The 17,259-nt window shown below is 38.3% G+C and overlaps 1 protein-coding gene across 1 annotated transcript in view; it reads right to left on the bottom strand.

Moving 5' to 3' along the window:
- Positions 1-16,697, bottom strand: part of TMEM108 (transmembrane protein 108) — a 129,974-nt gene extending 113,277 nt beyond the window's left edge. Inside the window, exon 1 of the mRNA XM_072153464.1 lies at positions 16,552-16,697. The gene's annotated coding sequence lies outside the window, so the exon portion shown is untranslated. The remainder of the gene's footprint in view (positions 1-16,551) is intronic.
- Between the last annotated feature and the right edge of the window lie 562 nt (positions 16,698-17,259).

Genomic DNA, 17,259 nt, shown 5'->3' with positions numbered 1-17,259 from the left:
AGAAAACCCCTGTCAGACAAATAATAAGGGACCTCTGATTACTTTCTCAGATATGAAGGGATAACCCAAAAAGAACTAGTGATTGGTTCCCTTCATGCCAACATACGAAAGTATGTTATACATTTTTTCTGTATATTCCTTCCAAAAATATACATATAATCTGTTAATTTGTTTTCTATAACTTATATCATATGTTATACATGAAAGAAAACAAAAGTTATAAGCCACATGATTACACGAACCAAAAAAAACTGTGGAAAATGTCAGCAAAAACACTAATGCTGTATCTATAGGAGATGGGACCAATAAGAAATGGGTTGGGCTTCATTAATAAAATATCATTATATTGCATGGAAAGAAATCTGTAGCTACTTTGTGTCCACTGTGTAATATTTCAATGCATGGTCAAGCAGCTTATAGTAACATAAATAGATATGTGCAAACTAGAGACTTCTCATGTATATTACTTTTTTTTTAAAATAACTTTTTGCATACTATTGGAGTGAAGGTTTTTTATGTAAAATCTAAATAACTGTAGTATACGTTTGATCTTGTATTGTTGTTATCCAGCAGTTGTTAGATGAATATCCAATTTTGTGCTTATCTTTCTGTAAGATCCTTAAAGTTTGTAATCTGGAGCAGATGGTTTTGCTTAAAACTACACATTACGCTTGGTTTGTTCATGCGTTTTTTCATTCACTATGAGATTTGTATACTTTGTCCTCTGATGTCTCCTTCCAACAAACTATTATCTGCTAAAAGCGTCTTGTAGCTGCATGCTACGCCTACACAGGAACACAGACAGACAATGAGAAGTGCCTTAGTCAAGATGATTGATCACGTTTGCTCATTAATTCAAAAATATTGCATTATCTGCAATACCCATATTGTTGAAAATTGGCCAAGTTGAAAGAAGAGAAAATTATTCTCAGATTGAATGTTTTTGTGGTTACTTCCAGTTTATAATGCTTGAGATATAATCAAAAGATGCATAAATAATGCTAGACCAGTTCTCTTAGAAGTGCTGCCAGTTTTAGGAGTAGAGTTATTTCTTCTTGCCCCTTGGGAATTCAATGCAAGACATTTTATAGGGACAATGATTTACTTTGCCCAGTATATACTGACCAGTTTTTCTCAAATACAAAGAACTTTATATAGAAAATTTAAACAAAGCATGTAAAGAAAGGAACCCAATTTCTAATCCTGAGAACAGATGTGGCTGGTAAACACAAGCATTGCTCTATGTTATGCAGGCTCTTGGCCTAAGGGGAAACTGTACATAATGCATATTTGCAGTAGTAATATATAGGAATTGTCAGGCTGTGTCTAAAAATACAATAGTGAGTACACAAGTACAGCAATGTACTACAACCTACATTATCTTCCTGACCATCCTAATGGACATTTATACCAGAAGAGGATTGTGGATGAAGCAACATGTACAGTAAAGGTCAGTGAATTTACTGGAGACACAGAAAGAAACAGTAGGTCCTGAGACAACCCCCTTCCCACGTATCCCTGCCTATTTGCCCAGCCCACTCTAAGGCCAAGCAGACAATAGGTTACAGATACCAGAATACACCACAGCTTACTAAGTCCTATACTATAGAAAAAAAATTAAGCAAAGATTACAGATGCAGAAGACCTTATATGAGAATCCAAAACTCCAAAAATCCAAAGTCAAAAATACAAGCAAAGGGTCAAAGATGCCAGAATAAAGAATGACAAAATAACACAGCTAGCTTACTACATACTAACACTGTAGCATGCAAAGAACATTGATTCACATACACTTATATGAGATACAATAGCCCCTGTCCAAAAGGTGACCAAAAGTGTACTCTGTGTAGTATAGTGTAGTTATGATGGCAATTGAAGTCAAGAGGGTTTCTTTCAATCACAACAGATTAACTATAAGCAAACTAGAACTGAGTTTGCAGGAGATAGATGGGTGTGGGGCATATCAGCTAGCAGCAAGTATAAACCAGTGCACCCTAGCAATGTCAAAGTGAAACACACTATCAGCATGTTCTCAGCTCTACGCTATGGACAGAGTATGTCGCAGGCACAGATGTTACACTCAATCTGAAGTACGTTACATATATTTGTTCCTATGTGTTTGTGAAGTCAGACCTTCACATGCCAACTGAAAATTTATTATTGTATTAAAAATATATTGCTATTATTATTATGCAGAAAAGTTATAAATAAGGGCAGCACAGTGGCTCAGTGGTTAGCACTACAGCCTTGCAATGCTGGGGTCCTGGGTTGAAGTCCCATCCAGGTCAACATCTGCAAAGAGTTTGTATGTGTCAGTAGAGAATTTAGGTCCACTAGTTGGTGTATTCAGTCAGTTCATTCATTTCTGGTTATAGATTCAACTTTCACATGGCGGTCAATAATAATACTGAATGTCCACTCATACAGTTTAACATAGATTAAGGCTGTTATTTGTTATTTAAGATTGTTTATCAACAATCATGTGGGCTTTACTGACAAAATAGATTTGGAAATGTTTTCTATCTATTTGAATGGATGTAAAATATATGCTATAATGTATTAAAACATAAACTAATAAATCATCTGTTATCATATGAATACAATGCCTTGTGTGAAATAGTAATAAATATCTGCATTTCCCATAGATTACTATATTTCTAGATATGCATATAAGGTATATTAGGTAAATGCTATTTTTAGCCTTTGTAATCCCATGCTGTAAACTGAAACAGTATAACATAAAAAGAGATACCGTAATCTGCGTCTTGTAAGGTCAAGAGTTGCTAACTGCTTAAGAGAACCAAGGTAATTAGGTAATCGGGGTCAGAAACTTATTCGTACTCGTACAGACCTGTTTTACGTTAAATTGTCTATAATAAGTTCACAAAAATCATTGCCCCTGTTTGTTTGTAGCTTGTGAAAACAGAAAATAGAAAACAACCCACTACATATAGAAGATGCTGAGAAATCTTCAAGGCTCTTCTGCCAGATAAGAAGATATCAGTATTATACCAGATGCATGGTTTAGGGGAATCCATCTTTAAGATTTTGCACAATAGTTTCTTCTTGAATATGCAAGTAGACTAACAGAATTGGAAATGTAAATGAAATATAAGAAATAGATGACCAGGTATTCAATATCAGAGAAAATAACAATAGCAATAACCAATACAGGCAGTCCCCGGGTTACATGCAAGATAGGGTCCGGAGGTTTGTTCTTAAGTTGAATTTGTATGTAAGTCGAAACTGTATATTTTATAATTGAAGTTCTAGACAATTTTTTTTCTTTTGCCCCAGTGACAATTGGAGTTTCAAAATTTTTGCTGTAATTGGACCAAGGATTATCAATAAAGCTTCATTACAGACACCTTACAGCTGATCATTGCAGTCTGGGACTATAATAAAGCATCCTTAGAGCTTCACCAGGGGTCACAGTGGGCAGAGGGGTCCGTCTGTAACTATGAGTTGTCTGTAAGTCGGGTGTTTTCTTATCATTACATACCCCTGACCATAGTATTGATGAATTGCATGTTACATGCCAAAATTTTGCTAAAAAATAGAACATGTTGAGAGTGTTGGAAAACTACAATATTGTGGTGCCGACATGGAAAAAAAACACCCCTAGTTTTCCAGAAAACAAGCAGTAAGAATATGTTTTTATATGACAATGGATTTTATATACTTAGGCTGCATTCACACTAACGTTGCCCGCCGTACCGTAGCACGGCGGGCACACGGCAGCGCCCCCTCTCCATAGGGATATATGGCGCACAGCGCCGTATGCCGTGAGAAAATAGGACATGGCCTATTTTTTCACAGGGTACGGAGCGGTACGGTGCCGCACTTGTGCTGCACCATACCGCTCCCGTAGGGCGCCACGCGCCCATTGCCGTCTATGGGGGACGTATATCGACTGTATATATGTCGGCCGTATATACGTCCCCCTTGCGTTAGTGTGAATGCAGCCTTAAAGTGATCCTGTGACCTCTCCTGTCATATTTCTGTGAAATGGTAACACACAGTTCCTAATTTACTCATTTGAGAAATAATATGTACAGTATGATATGCTAAAAAGGTGAGACTTCCTCTATACATATAAAAATGTAAAGCAAGAGGACATATCACACTGAAGAACGTGCGTATGACCTAACAATTATCTAACTGGGCTTATTCTAAAAGATAAAACCTTCTTCTTTTCATCACAATTGCAGAGCCCACATATGGCTAATCTTTACATCACTATATGGCCTCATTGTCTCATGAATGACCCTTATGACCAGCTAATCCCAGATTAACATTTGGTGGATAGATTCTGCCGGCTATGGAATCTAATAAGGGAAGATGATGCAGCTGATCCTCTTTGTTCATACTCCAGAAACATGAAGGATAACAGGATTCAAGTTTAGGCCATGTTCACACAGCAGTATTTAGCTCTGATGTTTGGTCAGTATTTGCAAGCAAACTAAAAGCAAAACTTAACAATTGAAAATCTTCACATCTATTGGTGTAGATTCCCGGTTTTGATTTAAAAGTGCTGAAGGTACAGTACATACTGAGCAGAATACTGCCGTGTATGTGGCCTCAGAGATAGGGGGAGATTTAGCAGAAATATCTGAGGTAAAACTGTTCCAGTTGCCCATGGAAATCAATCAGAGACCAGCTGTAATTTTATTAACAGCTGTGCAAAAATGAAACTTGACACTGAAAGAGACTGCCGGCAACAGCCACTAAAAGAGACTACCGGCGACAGACAGACAGTCACTGGAAGAGACTGTCCGCCACAGACAGACAGTCACTGGAAGAGACTGCCGGCGACAGACGGTTAGAGACAGTATATAGATACATATAAAATATTTTTTGTTAACCCATTCTATTTTGTTGTAGCTAAGAGCAGTTATTTACTATCCTGGGCAATGTCGGAAGCTATAGATATATATATATATATATATATATATATATATATATATATATATATATATATATAATTGCTTTTTCTCTTCCCATGACTGAGCAGAACAACTTGCTGGAGATATGAATCTAATGATTGACTTATACTTTAGGCTTTACAAATACTTGCCCTGACCTCTTTGTTCCAGATCCCTTTAGTATATTTTATACATTTAGCAAATTGGGTCTACTTTGCATAATGTAAAACAAGACCTACTTTTCTTTGCATTTAGGTCAGTCTGATTTAAAGCAGTATATGTTATAATAACCTGCATGCACAAGTCTGCAGTTCAATGTCACTAATCTGCCCATAACATACAGTACTGATTTCCATATGATGAGTTATAGTCTACTAGCAGATTTATATCTTTTGGTTGCAGCAGGGTACTGTTGGGTTTTTCATATACAACAGCTCCAGAGCATGTCTGGCCAAGTAATTGTATCTTAAACCTAGTATATCCTAGGTAATGGTATATAGTAATCATGCTTATTGCTTGCCTGTCCTATTTGTTTTATGCAACTGGAGCTGAACATCCTGATATATAGAGGGGATTTATCAAGCCTAAAACTAGTGTATAAGCCTTGAAAAAGTTGCAATTTCTACCCCCTCCCCTTCCTCCACCTTATTCCACCTTCCAACATAGTGAACAGTGAGGGGCATACACTACGTTGTATCCAATTACCCAGATCCTGATGCAGATTATAGAGCAATTCTATTGCATGCAAGGCCTGAAGTGGGAGCATCTTAGTATCTCCAGCACCACATGTGGAGAGGGTAGAACATAAAGCATGCGCACAATGTGCCAGCACTTGGTGAATCCCACCATGGGGTATAGTGGGAAGTATTTAGTTTAGCAATTTTAAAACAATATCCAGACCACAAAATATATTCAACCTTCTTTATGTATATAAATACTATGCATGACCAACAAGCATAAGTACATCACCAAACTTCGGCGCGATATGCCATGGTCCAAAGGAAAGTCCACACTGAGTACAAATGGCTATTCACTGAGACGCCAACCCTGGAATGTCCTGTGACGTTTAGGAGGTGGTCCCTCCTTCCTCAAACTAAAGTATTTAGTTTAGTTCTGTATTTGCCATGCAGAAATATATGTCAGTAACTAAATAAGGCGCCTCATGACCAGGAAGCAGACAGTTTCCTAGCATTAACATTTGTCTATGCATAAATCACATAGATCACGTAGAGCAAGCTCTATGTTGTAAAACACAGTCCGTTAAGTGTACACATATTCTAGGAATGTTATAAAATTTATGCTCTACTTATAAAAGATGGGAAACAACAAAAAAACAGTTGAGTCTTATAAGTGCTTCAAAATCCTTTATGGATGTACTGGAAGAAAGCTGTTATTGGAATAACCATTTTATTCCCTAAAGGCAATTTTTAATGACTTTGAACAAGAACACTAATATACTGAAAACTGGATACATCCACTGGCAGCTCTGAGACTTTGCAATGAGGACAACTCTCCTAGAAATATGGCTTAAAGCAAGCACATCTAAAGAGCAGGTGCAGGGATGACAAAGAACTATTGAAGATAGTGAGTACATTTGAGAAACATACCAATTGTTACATCCAGCAAGGCAGCCCAAATAACGGCAGGTTTTAATGCTAAAGTACTAATGAGCAGAAAGTCACCTAAAGCCTAGTGGGATACAGCATGAAGCTTATGAATAGAATGCCAACAGGGGCTTTAAACACACTAAGCACTGCTATTTAATCGACTCAATGATCAATTCTAATAATTGCACTAATAGTGAATTCCTTGTAAATGTTTACAACAACATCATATTTTTGCAGAAGGTTTTTACATAGTTAAAAAGCATTGTATGACAACTACTGCTGAAGCATTCGTAGAGGCTGCTAAGCTGGTGCCGGTAGGAAATGTTGACTGGTTGTCTACGTACCTCGTACTGTGGGCCAGGCAAATAGGCAGGGTCAGCTGAGAAGGGGGTTTAGTCTCAGGGCCCACTGTGTCTTTCTGTGTCTCCATTCCCTGACCCTGCATAACATCCACATTACTGTATGTATTACTTAATCCACAGTCGTCTTCTTCCGGCATAAATGCCCTTTAGGGTGGACAGGAAGACATCATTGTAGGTTGTAGTACATTTCTGTATTTGCTATTGTATATTTAGGAATTATAGTAGCCACAACCTCACAATTCTTATGTAACATTACGTACAATATACATTATGTACAGTTTCCAATTAGGTGTGGACATGTAACCTTGTGCATATAAGGTCTCATGCACAAACACAGGACATGTTCTAGGCATTTTTTCAGCAGATAGAGCTAGCAAATGGCCCTATTACTTTGTACGGCTATTGCTTATGAAAAGATAGAGCCGGTTCTATACCTGCCTGTCTTTGCAGTCAGGGCAGTCCCTTTCTATTGTAATCCGTATGTCACTGGTGCTCACCATCCAATGACATACAGGCCACAAACAAGGGATCATGATCTCTTCTTTGTGGCACATGTTCGTGTGCATGAAGTCTAAGGTCCCTTGAACACAAACATTTTTTTTGGCTATGTGCTAGCCATACCATTTTTATACGGCTAGTACATGGCCCAATTGTTTTTAATTGGAAATAAGATCATTTTTGGCACTCTTGCATTGTGTGCATTACTAAAGATAGAGAGTGGCCTATCTTTGGACCAATTTTTGGGTACAGCTCCTCAGCTTCCTATGGAGAGGGGAATCCACTTGGCCATGTGCCCTGGACAGAAATCGGTCCAGTTTAGCATGGGTTGTTTCGAGCACACACCCGAGCTTTCCTAATTATGCCCCTGCTTACTCCTTGTGACCAGAAAATGTAACCCTAATCTCCTAATGTTCCCAACAAATACAAACGATGAACAAGTTAAAGCATGGCTTCAACTTCTTGCTTGCTTTTTCTACTACTTTGCAGTAGAAGTCTGACTGAGCATTTACCCTAATGTCTTCCTGCAGATCTGCGGGTATCACATTTAATGTAATACTGCAGTCATGAATTTTCAGTCTATGAATAAGTTAAGGCTACCAAGGGTACGAGGAGGGCTATTAGAGTAACTGCTGAAGGACTCCAATATGCTTAGGCGTTTGACCATGTAGATAGTCTGTCACACACATTTAACATTGCTGTGCCATCAAAGCAGTGAAAAACGCAGGCGACAGAACAGAAGCTCTTGCTTCTTCTTCAGCTGTATTCTCTGCTCTGGCCAACATCTAATTCCCTGCCAGGTGCACACAGCATTCGGAGGACACCTGCAGCCATTGCAGACAAGAACACACTTTTAACGGCAAGCAGACAAAAAGATACACATTTAACATACGTCCCCCTCTCTGCAGTGCTTATTCATTATGGAGAAATCATTAGACATCATAAGTAGAAATATAGTAGAGTGGCACCATAACAACACAAAAGCTATATTCCTTGATCTACCGATTCCTTTCTGGTTCTCCTGGTAAAATCCCTATGGACAAGATCGGAGATCAAAGCTCCAAATCTTCCCCCTGGAAAAGTCATTGCACTGGAAGGTTTTGCATCATGTCCATATATAATGCTGATAGTGTACCTGTTTGTTACTTGAGCATACATCACTTCTAGACCAGTATTTCCATCATAGCCAAGCAGTAACAGAAGACTGCTCCAGGCTATTGATGGGGCATATTAATGCCTGAAGAAGCTCTAAGCGAAGGAACCATCATTATTACCATTTAAAATACAAGTGAAACAGTGTAATGGACTACTGGAGTTTCTATATGGCTTAACTCAAACAGAAAATTTCTATTTTGTATTTTATGAGTCCAAAATATTTGTGTTATAGTCCAATCTGCATGAGGGCTAACAGAAGGAGCTGTGCCCAAATTATGTATATAATTTTGAGAAAGGATTCAGTCAACCTTGTCAATGTATTGATTAAATGCATCTTCTTTTTATGCTTAGAAATCCAGTGGGTGGTCCAATTCTGCTCTATAACATGCAGCTAGTTTTTTGGATAACATTTGTAAAGTAAGTTTTTACAGATGTATCAATATCATTTTATTCTTACAGTTAGTAACAAAAAGCTAAATAAGGACATCATATTGAAGATCAAGATAGTAACCATAGATTTTCTCAGATGTTATAAATGTGAATATAAATAAACCCATTTAGGACAAAGCCTTTTTAGGGCTTTAAGACCAAGCCTGATTTTTTAAATGTGCCCTGTGTCATTATAAGTGGTAGTAACTTTGTAATGCTTTTACATATCCTGGGGTTTTGGAGATTGTAAATGTGCCCCAATATGTATAGTCTCGGACAAACCCGGGAGACTATGGCAATGTTTTTTGTATAGTATCACGTTTTTTTTTTCTTTAATGATATGGGGTAATGTGTATGTAATTTTATGAATATTTATTAATTTTTTTGTGTATGTTTGTTTTTACTTTATACGTCCCCAATAAGGTCATAAAAGACCACTGGGGGGCATTTCCACTGATTTTTTTTTTTTTTGAAGTTTTCCCCTGTAACTGGGGCATCTATAAATGACCCCCAGTGACTGCTGATGTTGATCAGAGCTGTACTGAGTCTGATCACACCCAGCAGCTCTTATTAACCCCTTTAGACCTGTGCAGTCATGTGACTGCCGAGTCTATAGAGCCAGCGGCAGTGCCACAACTGCGCTACTTCAGCGAGATGCAGTGAAAAGTGGAGAAGTGGTAATAAAAAGCAACTCCCTGGGGTCTACAGTTGTTTCTGAGACCCAGTGTGTATCATTTGATCACCCAGAAACAAAACAATCATGTTTTGTAGTAATTGTCAATTTTAAATGGGCTAAGGAAAGGTTAACTTTTTATACTGTCCTAAGCAAAGCAGGTTGGTGAGTGGCCCTTGGAGAGATGATGTGCTACAAGCCTTGTAAAACATGTTGTTCAAGCCTTGTTGACCATGTTGTCATGAATGCAGAACTTGTTTTGTGAATGCCAGATATCTGCTCATGTTATCTTGCAGGAGCAGAAGAGTTAATGTAGCAACACTAGGTCATCAGGATCACGTTAAAAAAAAATTAATTAAATAATCCCAACAAATTCCTCCCAATTTCATGTTTACCATTTGTGTTGCATGTGTTCTCCTTGTTCTGGTTTTGAGACTACATTCCTTGAGACAAGGAATGTTAATCCTTCCCCAAAAATAAGCACCTTGGTTGTTAACCAGATGAAAATAAGCAGATCAGCACAAAATTAACACCAATGTGTACATGTTTTCTACAAAACTGTTTCTAGATCATGAAAAATTTCTACAGAACGAACAAGATTGTTTCGTCTTTACTTTTACCATAAATGCTAGGTTTAGGTTATTTTCACAGATTTATAGTATATTCTAGAAATTAAAGGCTGACACCTTGTACAAAGACAAGAAGGTGGAAATCCAAATTGTATGCATGGGATGTGGATTTTTAGCAGATTTTAGCAAGACACTAATTTAATCCTAGTGGAATCAGTGGTGAACCAGTATATATACGTCCTTTGTTTTATGAACATTTTGTAATACAGAGGGCCTACTGGAGATCTGTATGATATGTCTGCCCCTGGTGTGAACTTGATAATGAAACCAATTATATAATTTATGAATGCATAATATTAATACCAATGAAACATTTGCTTACTATTTAACATCAACCACTGCTTAGAGTATATAGAGCAGAGCTGAAATAATTGACACTTTTATAAGGAAATGACATCAACTTGATATGTTTTGCAAACCTTTATAGCAGCGATACCTCTGAGAGAACATCAAAGCAAAAGGATGACAGTTTGGATTTGCCATAGCAACAAAGTGACACCATTAGGAGTTTTTGCACAAATCAAGAGCTAAACATTATAATATAGAACAGATGTTCCTTCATTAGTACTGAATAAGCCTACAGAGACTCTCATCATCAGTGCAGGGGCATGGGGCACAGCATATGGTGAATACAGTCAGTCCCCTACTTAAGGACACCCGACTTACAGATGACCCCTAGTTACAGACGGACCCCTCTGCCCACTGTGACCTCTGATAAAGCTTTCTGGATGCTTTACTATAGTCCCAGACTGCAATAATCAGCTGTAAAGTGTCTGTAATGAAGTTTTATTGATAATCCTTGGTCCCATTACAGCATAAAATTTTGTCACTAGGCCCAAAAAATGTTTTTTTCTGGAGCTACAATTATAAAATATACAGCTTCGACTTACATACAAATTCAACTTAAGAACATACCCATGGAACCTTTCTTGTACGTAACCCGGGAACTGCCCAAACTTTGCACGGATCAAAGGAATATAATTATTTGTAATCATTGTATGACTTGTATTCTGTATTCCGTTTAGCAATTTTGCCCTCTACAGTTTTTTTTTCTCATATTGTCAGTTGTCTCAGAGATGTTAGGGACTAGCCGCTATGTCTCCAATACACTGCACACACAGAGTACTATAGGCTAGAAAGCAGCCAGGTAAGGGGAGAAAGAGGCATTTTCCCTTTTAATCTATACAGGCAGTCCCCATGTGAGGTACAAGATTATATAGGTTTTTTCTTAATTTGAATTTGTCAGAATAGGGATATTTTGTAAGTGTTACTTGAGTCAAATTATTTTTTGGTCTCTTTGACAATTATATTTTAATAATTTTAGGTTGATAAGGGAACAAAAACTAACACTAAAGCTTAATTGCAGACACTTTTGCAGACTAAATTTTTTTAAATCAATTTGATAACTAGTATTCCTCTCTTTTTGTTTATGATATAACCAAAACTTTTGCCTGCTACGTATTAAGTATCCAATTTTTTTACTTGGAATTTCCATAAAAGACCTGAACATCAATTTTCATATAGAGGGACCAGTAATTGAAATCTAAGCGAATTTAAAAAATACATTCTAATTTAGTTTTTCAAGATGTGAAACTGGCAGCATTCCTTTAAAGACACCATGATACCTATGTTGTTTTCATAATAACCTCCTCAATTTACTTGCAGTTAGTGCCCATCAGTTTTGGCACCCAGCAATGGTGGAATGTCAAGTGGCAGTCTTTACTGTCAATGAGAATGACCTTTCATGGATGGTGAGTAGTGAAGACTATCCCTTCCTGAACAAGAGAGACCAGGCAAAAAACTACAAAAGCAGGAGCCTTAAAGGTATGCTGAGAAACGAGAATCCCATATCCTAGTACGTGGCTGCTGAAATGTTGCACATACAAAGATATCATATAGTCACCAACAATGCCAATGGTTTAATTAAAAAAATGTATTCCGTGCCCTAAATCACTCCAAAACATCCCAGAACAGCCAGCCATACTTCCTGCATTGGAATTTACCAATATCCTTATAGAAAATGTGGAACAATCCTGTAATTTTGAACTGTGTGCAGCCAAAATATTGTATACTTTTGCTTTTCAATTATAGATTGCATGATACCACTGAATGCACATGTTCCCTGTATCAATATACATTAGTAGTGATGGTGGTAAACCACCACTGTATTGATTTGTATAGATTTATCATAGATTTTAAATTTGTTTTGTTGAGCAAGCAATGTATCAGACTTGTATCAAACAAAGAGAGCATAAATGGAATATGTTGAGAAAATTGTACAAATTGTATAAAAGGAACCCGTTACATTTTCACAAAGCTAGTGATATGGCTCTATGGGAACCTATTAACTAACTGAAACCCTTCTTCCAGCTAAAATTTGTTTCCCTTACATCCCAATAAATAATTTTATTGACAAAGATTCATTGTGAATTCATCATATTGGATGCTGTGGCCTTCTCTCCTCTTTTTGTCTTGTACTATGGATCCTGCACACTAGGACCCTGGGCTGCTTGCATCAAACAAACAACTTTTGGTAAATACATTGGTTGCTGTCTTTTTTCTTTTTTTAATTTTATTACCTGACATCAGAGGGGTGCATCCCATCATGTCCCATGTTTCTTCTCAGCATGTCATGTGACTAGGGTCACATCGTCACAGGTCCTTTAGCCTTCTAACATTAGCAAACTGTACACCATGTGATCACATGGCAGTACCATGGCATGATTTTAGCATGCCTCTGTGGAATTTTACTCCTCCCTATCATCTATTTAATGTGATCATATATATATATATATATATATATATATATATATATATATATATATATATATATATACAGGCAGTCCCCGGGTTACATACAAGATAGGGTCTGTAGGTTTGTTCTTAAGTTGAGTTTGTATGTAAGTCGGAACTGTATATTTTATCATTGTAATCACACCCAGAACTTTTTTGGTCTCTGTGACAATTGGGTTTTAAAAATGTTGGGTTGTCTTAAGAATCAGGATTAACACTAAAGCTTCATTACAGACACCTGTGATAACTGTTACAGCTGATTATTGTAGCCTAAGGCTAAAGTACAATAAATTACCAACATCCAGGGGTCCGTTTGTAACTAGGGGTCGTATGTAAGTCGAGTGTTCTTAAGTAGGGGACCACCTGTATATATATATATATATATATATATATATACACATATATATATATATATATATATATATATACAGGGCTGGCTGGCTTACCCGGGCAAGTGCCAGGGCCCCAGAGCTCCCACTGGGCCCACCAGGATCAGAAAAATCTGTCACATGCCTTGCACCCCCCTCTCCCCGGCAGCGGCAGCTCCTGAATGTGTAGCCGGGGGAGATTCCTGCAGCACAAGTAGCGTCTCCTCACCTGTGCAAGTGTCCTGCACAGTGATAGATGCTGGCAATGGAATTATTGCACAAGGATGCCGTCGCCGATGTAATTGAAAGATCGTACAGCGTTCTCTGGTGACAGGGGGCGGCACCGCGGGCAGATCGTAGGACACAATAATTCCATTGCCGGCATCTCTGTGCAGGATGCTTGCCGGACCCGCAAGATGACTTTACGGCGCATGCGTCTGTGCTGGACGTTGCGCTGAAGATGAGAGCGGGACGGAGCCTTCGACCTGAATTCTTGAGGTAAGTTAGCGTTTATTATTTTTTTACTGGCCACAAGATGATTTATGTTCATTTTAATCTACATATTGAATGATGGTGGCTGCTGCCTTTGTCCTGTATTTTTATTCATAGAGGCTGCAGAGAAGCCTCTGCATATTATGGGAGGTGGGCTTATAGGGGAAAATGTGGCTTATGGGGGGACAGTGTGGCTACAGGGGCCAACAATGTGGCTTATGGGGGGACAATTTTGCTATGGAGGACAGTGTGGGTACGGTGGTGGGGACAGTGTGGTTTATATGGGACAGTGTGGCTACAGGGGGACAGTTTTGCTATGGGGAGACAGTGTGGGTACAGGGGAGTCACAGTATGGCTTATGGGGGCATCAGTGTGGCTTATGGGGGCACAGTGTGGCTACGGGGGAGGGACAGTGTGGCTCATGTGGGGGGGGGGAGTTGCAGTGTGGCACCAGGACAAGAGATTTCTAAAAAAGGGCCCACCAAGGCTCTGTCGCCCAGGGGCCTACCTAACCCTGGAGCCGGCCCTGTATATATATATATATATATATATATATATATATATATATACATACAGTCGACTGTGCAAATGTAACAGGACCTTAGATGATGTCACCCTGGTCACATGACATGAAGTGGCCAATGATGTAACAGAGCTGTAACTCAATGTTCCACATAGCAGCAGTTCTGTAATACTGAGACTTGTCAATCAGAAACTAGGAGGCAAGGCAGGGCAAGGCAGTAACTCATGAATATAAAGGGCTTCATTGGAATCTAGTTGTGACATTGGACTCACCTCAGATGAGTTGCATATAAGTTTACAAACTGATTTTTTAACATTGCAGAGATGGAGTTGAACCATTCAGGGATAAGGGCAATGCTTTTAATCATAGTTTTTAATGAAGTATTTCTTTTGAGGGGTTAATTTGCATACTCTTTAAACTTAGTTTATGGGGAAAAAACATTTAAAGACCTTATAACCATAATCATTATGACAGCTTTTCCTGCAATGGCATTTAAAGATCCCATCTTCTTTATGATGGCAAATTGTAAAATTGGACCTGTCACTCATATATCTTTCCAGGTGATATTGGTTTATATAAGAGACAGACAATATTTATTTTATGTAACAATAAATGGCACCTTATGTTGAAATGTAGCAAGTATCTGTCTGAATTTTTCTATATTATGGTTAGTAATTTAGGAATTGGTTAGAAATTAGCATGTCCTATTACTTAGACACATCCAGCATCTTAGTTGGGTTGCACAAGTTTGAATACTATTTATCTATAAACAAATTTATGGCCACTTCTGGGATCATAGGTCATAGGTCTCATTCCCAAGGTCACTTAGTAAGTGCAATAAAAATTGCCTCATTTTTCAGTGATCAGATCCTGATGTGGCCTTTATTAATTCGTCCTCTCTATCATTGTTATCTAGAGTAATTTGCAGCGCTGCGGCTTTTGATTAACATCCCATTCTTGAGCTATTTGGCTTTCTAATGACTAGAAATCACCTAGGAAACCCACCCCCCTCCTCCAGTCAATAAGATTTCAAGCTATGGACTCTGAATGTGTCTGTGTGCTGTATTGGCCAATGATAGGAAGGAGCTGTCCACTGCTCTAGTGCTGAATCTTGTCTACTGCTTCTCCACCTATGCTGCTGTGTCTCCACTGCATACGCTTTACTTATACTGCCACCTATACAACCACACCTCCATCTCCTCCATCACACAAGGGATCATTTATAACGGAATATCATTTACATACATAATCTGCTCTAAGTCAAGTGTTTTAAAACACTCCTTAACCCTTTGTCAACCACCTTTCTGTCTTCTGCTCTCCATGGCTAACATGGCACAAATCTACACAATAAGCAGTTAACAGCCAAACCTAATTGCTAGCCAGTGGCCTAGTTACTTCATTGGTATTTTGCCTAGCACCAGGCAGTGGTATTATGCCTTAAGGATTATGTTAATTTATCTTAGTTAATTTAAGAAATCAGCTTCCAAGATGTGATCTGTTCTGATAATAACACATGGAGACGATGCTGGTTGCTGTAGTTTATCATCCTAGAAATGTATCTGTATCAGACTATTTGTCAATTTTGGTGCAACCTAAATGCAACAGTATAGCAGTATTAGGTGTTGCAGGCAGAAGATTATAGTAAATGAAAATGCCCCAGGATTTATTTGGTTATTGGATCTACAAATAAGTTCTATATGGCTTATCAATACCACCGAGGCGCAGAAAGAGTTACAAGGTAGCCCACCCCCAGGCATCTTATGGACGTCATAAAATACCATTGTTGCATCCTGAAATCCAGAATGGACAGTGATAGTTAGTGATATCCCCAAGTGCTTATAATAAAATACCACTGCATGACGCTTAGAATTTATTACAGCTGCATTGGACATCGGATAGGGTTAAACACATTGTAATAGATAGAATCTGTCATTTCTGAATCCAAGACACTAATGTCACTTTATTAATCAGCTGTATTGCTTTGTAGACATTATTCCTATAACATACAATCTCCAATGTCAAAAATGACAAGTGCATGCTTCCCCGGCCAGGATTTCTGCTAAGTTTCATTATCATAAAGCGGATTGAAAATCTTACCTTTCTCTTGAAACGCAAGCTCTCCAAACAGTGAGTAAGCCACTCCAGTATGTGAGCTGCTGCCCTTGTATGGATGAGTCTCAGCTCTGTATCCAGCACAGCACAGGCTGAACCTCCCCCAGCAGAGGCTGCTACTGAGGGAGACCAATAGCTCCATAGTCTGGGATGAATCACATAGCTGCTGCGCCAATCATTGCACAGACTAGTCCTGGCTACAGCAGCCCAGGGAGATGCTGACATCCTACACTGCTACATTTGGGAGCAGGGGTTTTGTCGCCCCCGTTTGTTTGGAAAAGATGACAAGATGCAGTCTCCTGGCAGAGCTGATCTACATCTGCTGATCGCAGCAGTCATTTATGTATTAGAGATACTGTAACTACTTTTACCACCTCCTTTTCTTGTAGCTGGATATGACTTGTTGAATGCAAAGCTAACAATTTTACAGCGAACCTTAGTGATAATGTTATTAGCGTTTATACCATTTTAAACATGAAATAATTATCTAACATATTATCAAATGTCATTGATGGTTTGTTAAAATCCTTTTATAGTGACAGGTATTTGATTATTATTGTTTTCATGGACACTGAACATGACGATCATATGCTACATGTGTACCCCCATTTCACATAACTGTATAAAATCACTTTTTCATACTTTTATTTATATTTCTTCTTTTTATTTTTCCATATAACACATACATAATAT

Source organism: Engystomops pustulosus, chromosome 5 (genome assembly GCF_040894005.1).
Source record: "Engystomops pustulosus chromosome 5, aEngPut4.maternal, whole genome shotgun sequence".
Taxonomy (NCBI): domain Eukaryota; kingdom Metazoa; phylum Chordata; class Amphibia; order Anura; family Leptodactylidae; genus Engystomops; species Engystomops pustulosus.
This window is presented reverse-complemented; position numbering and strand designations above follow the sequence as displayed.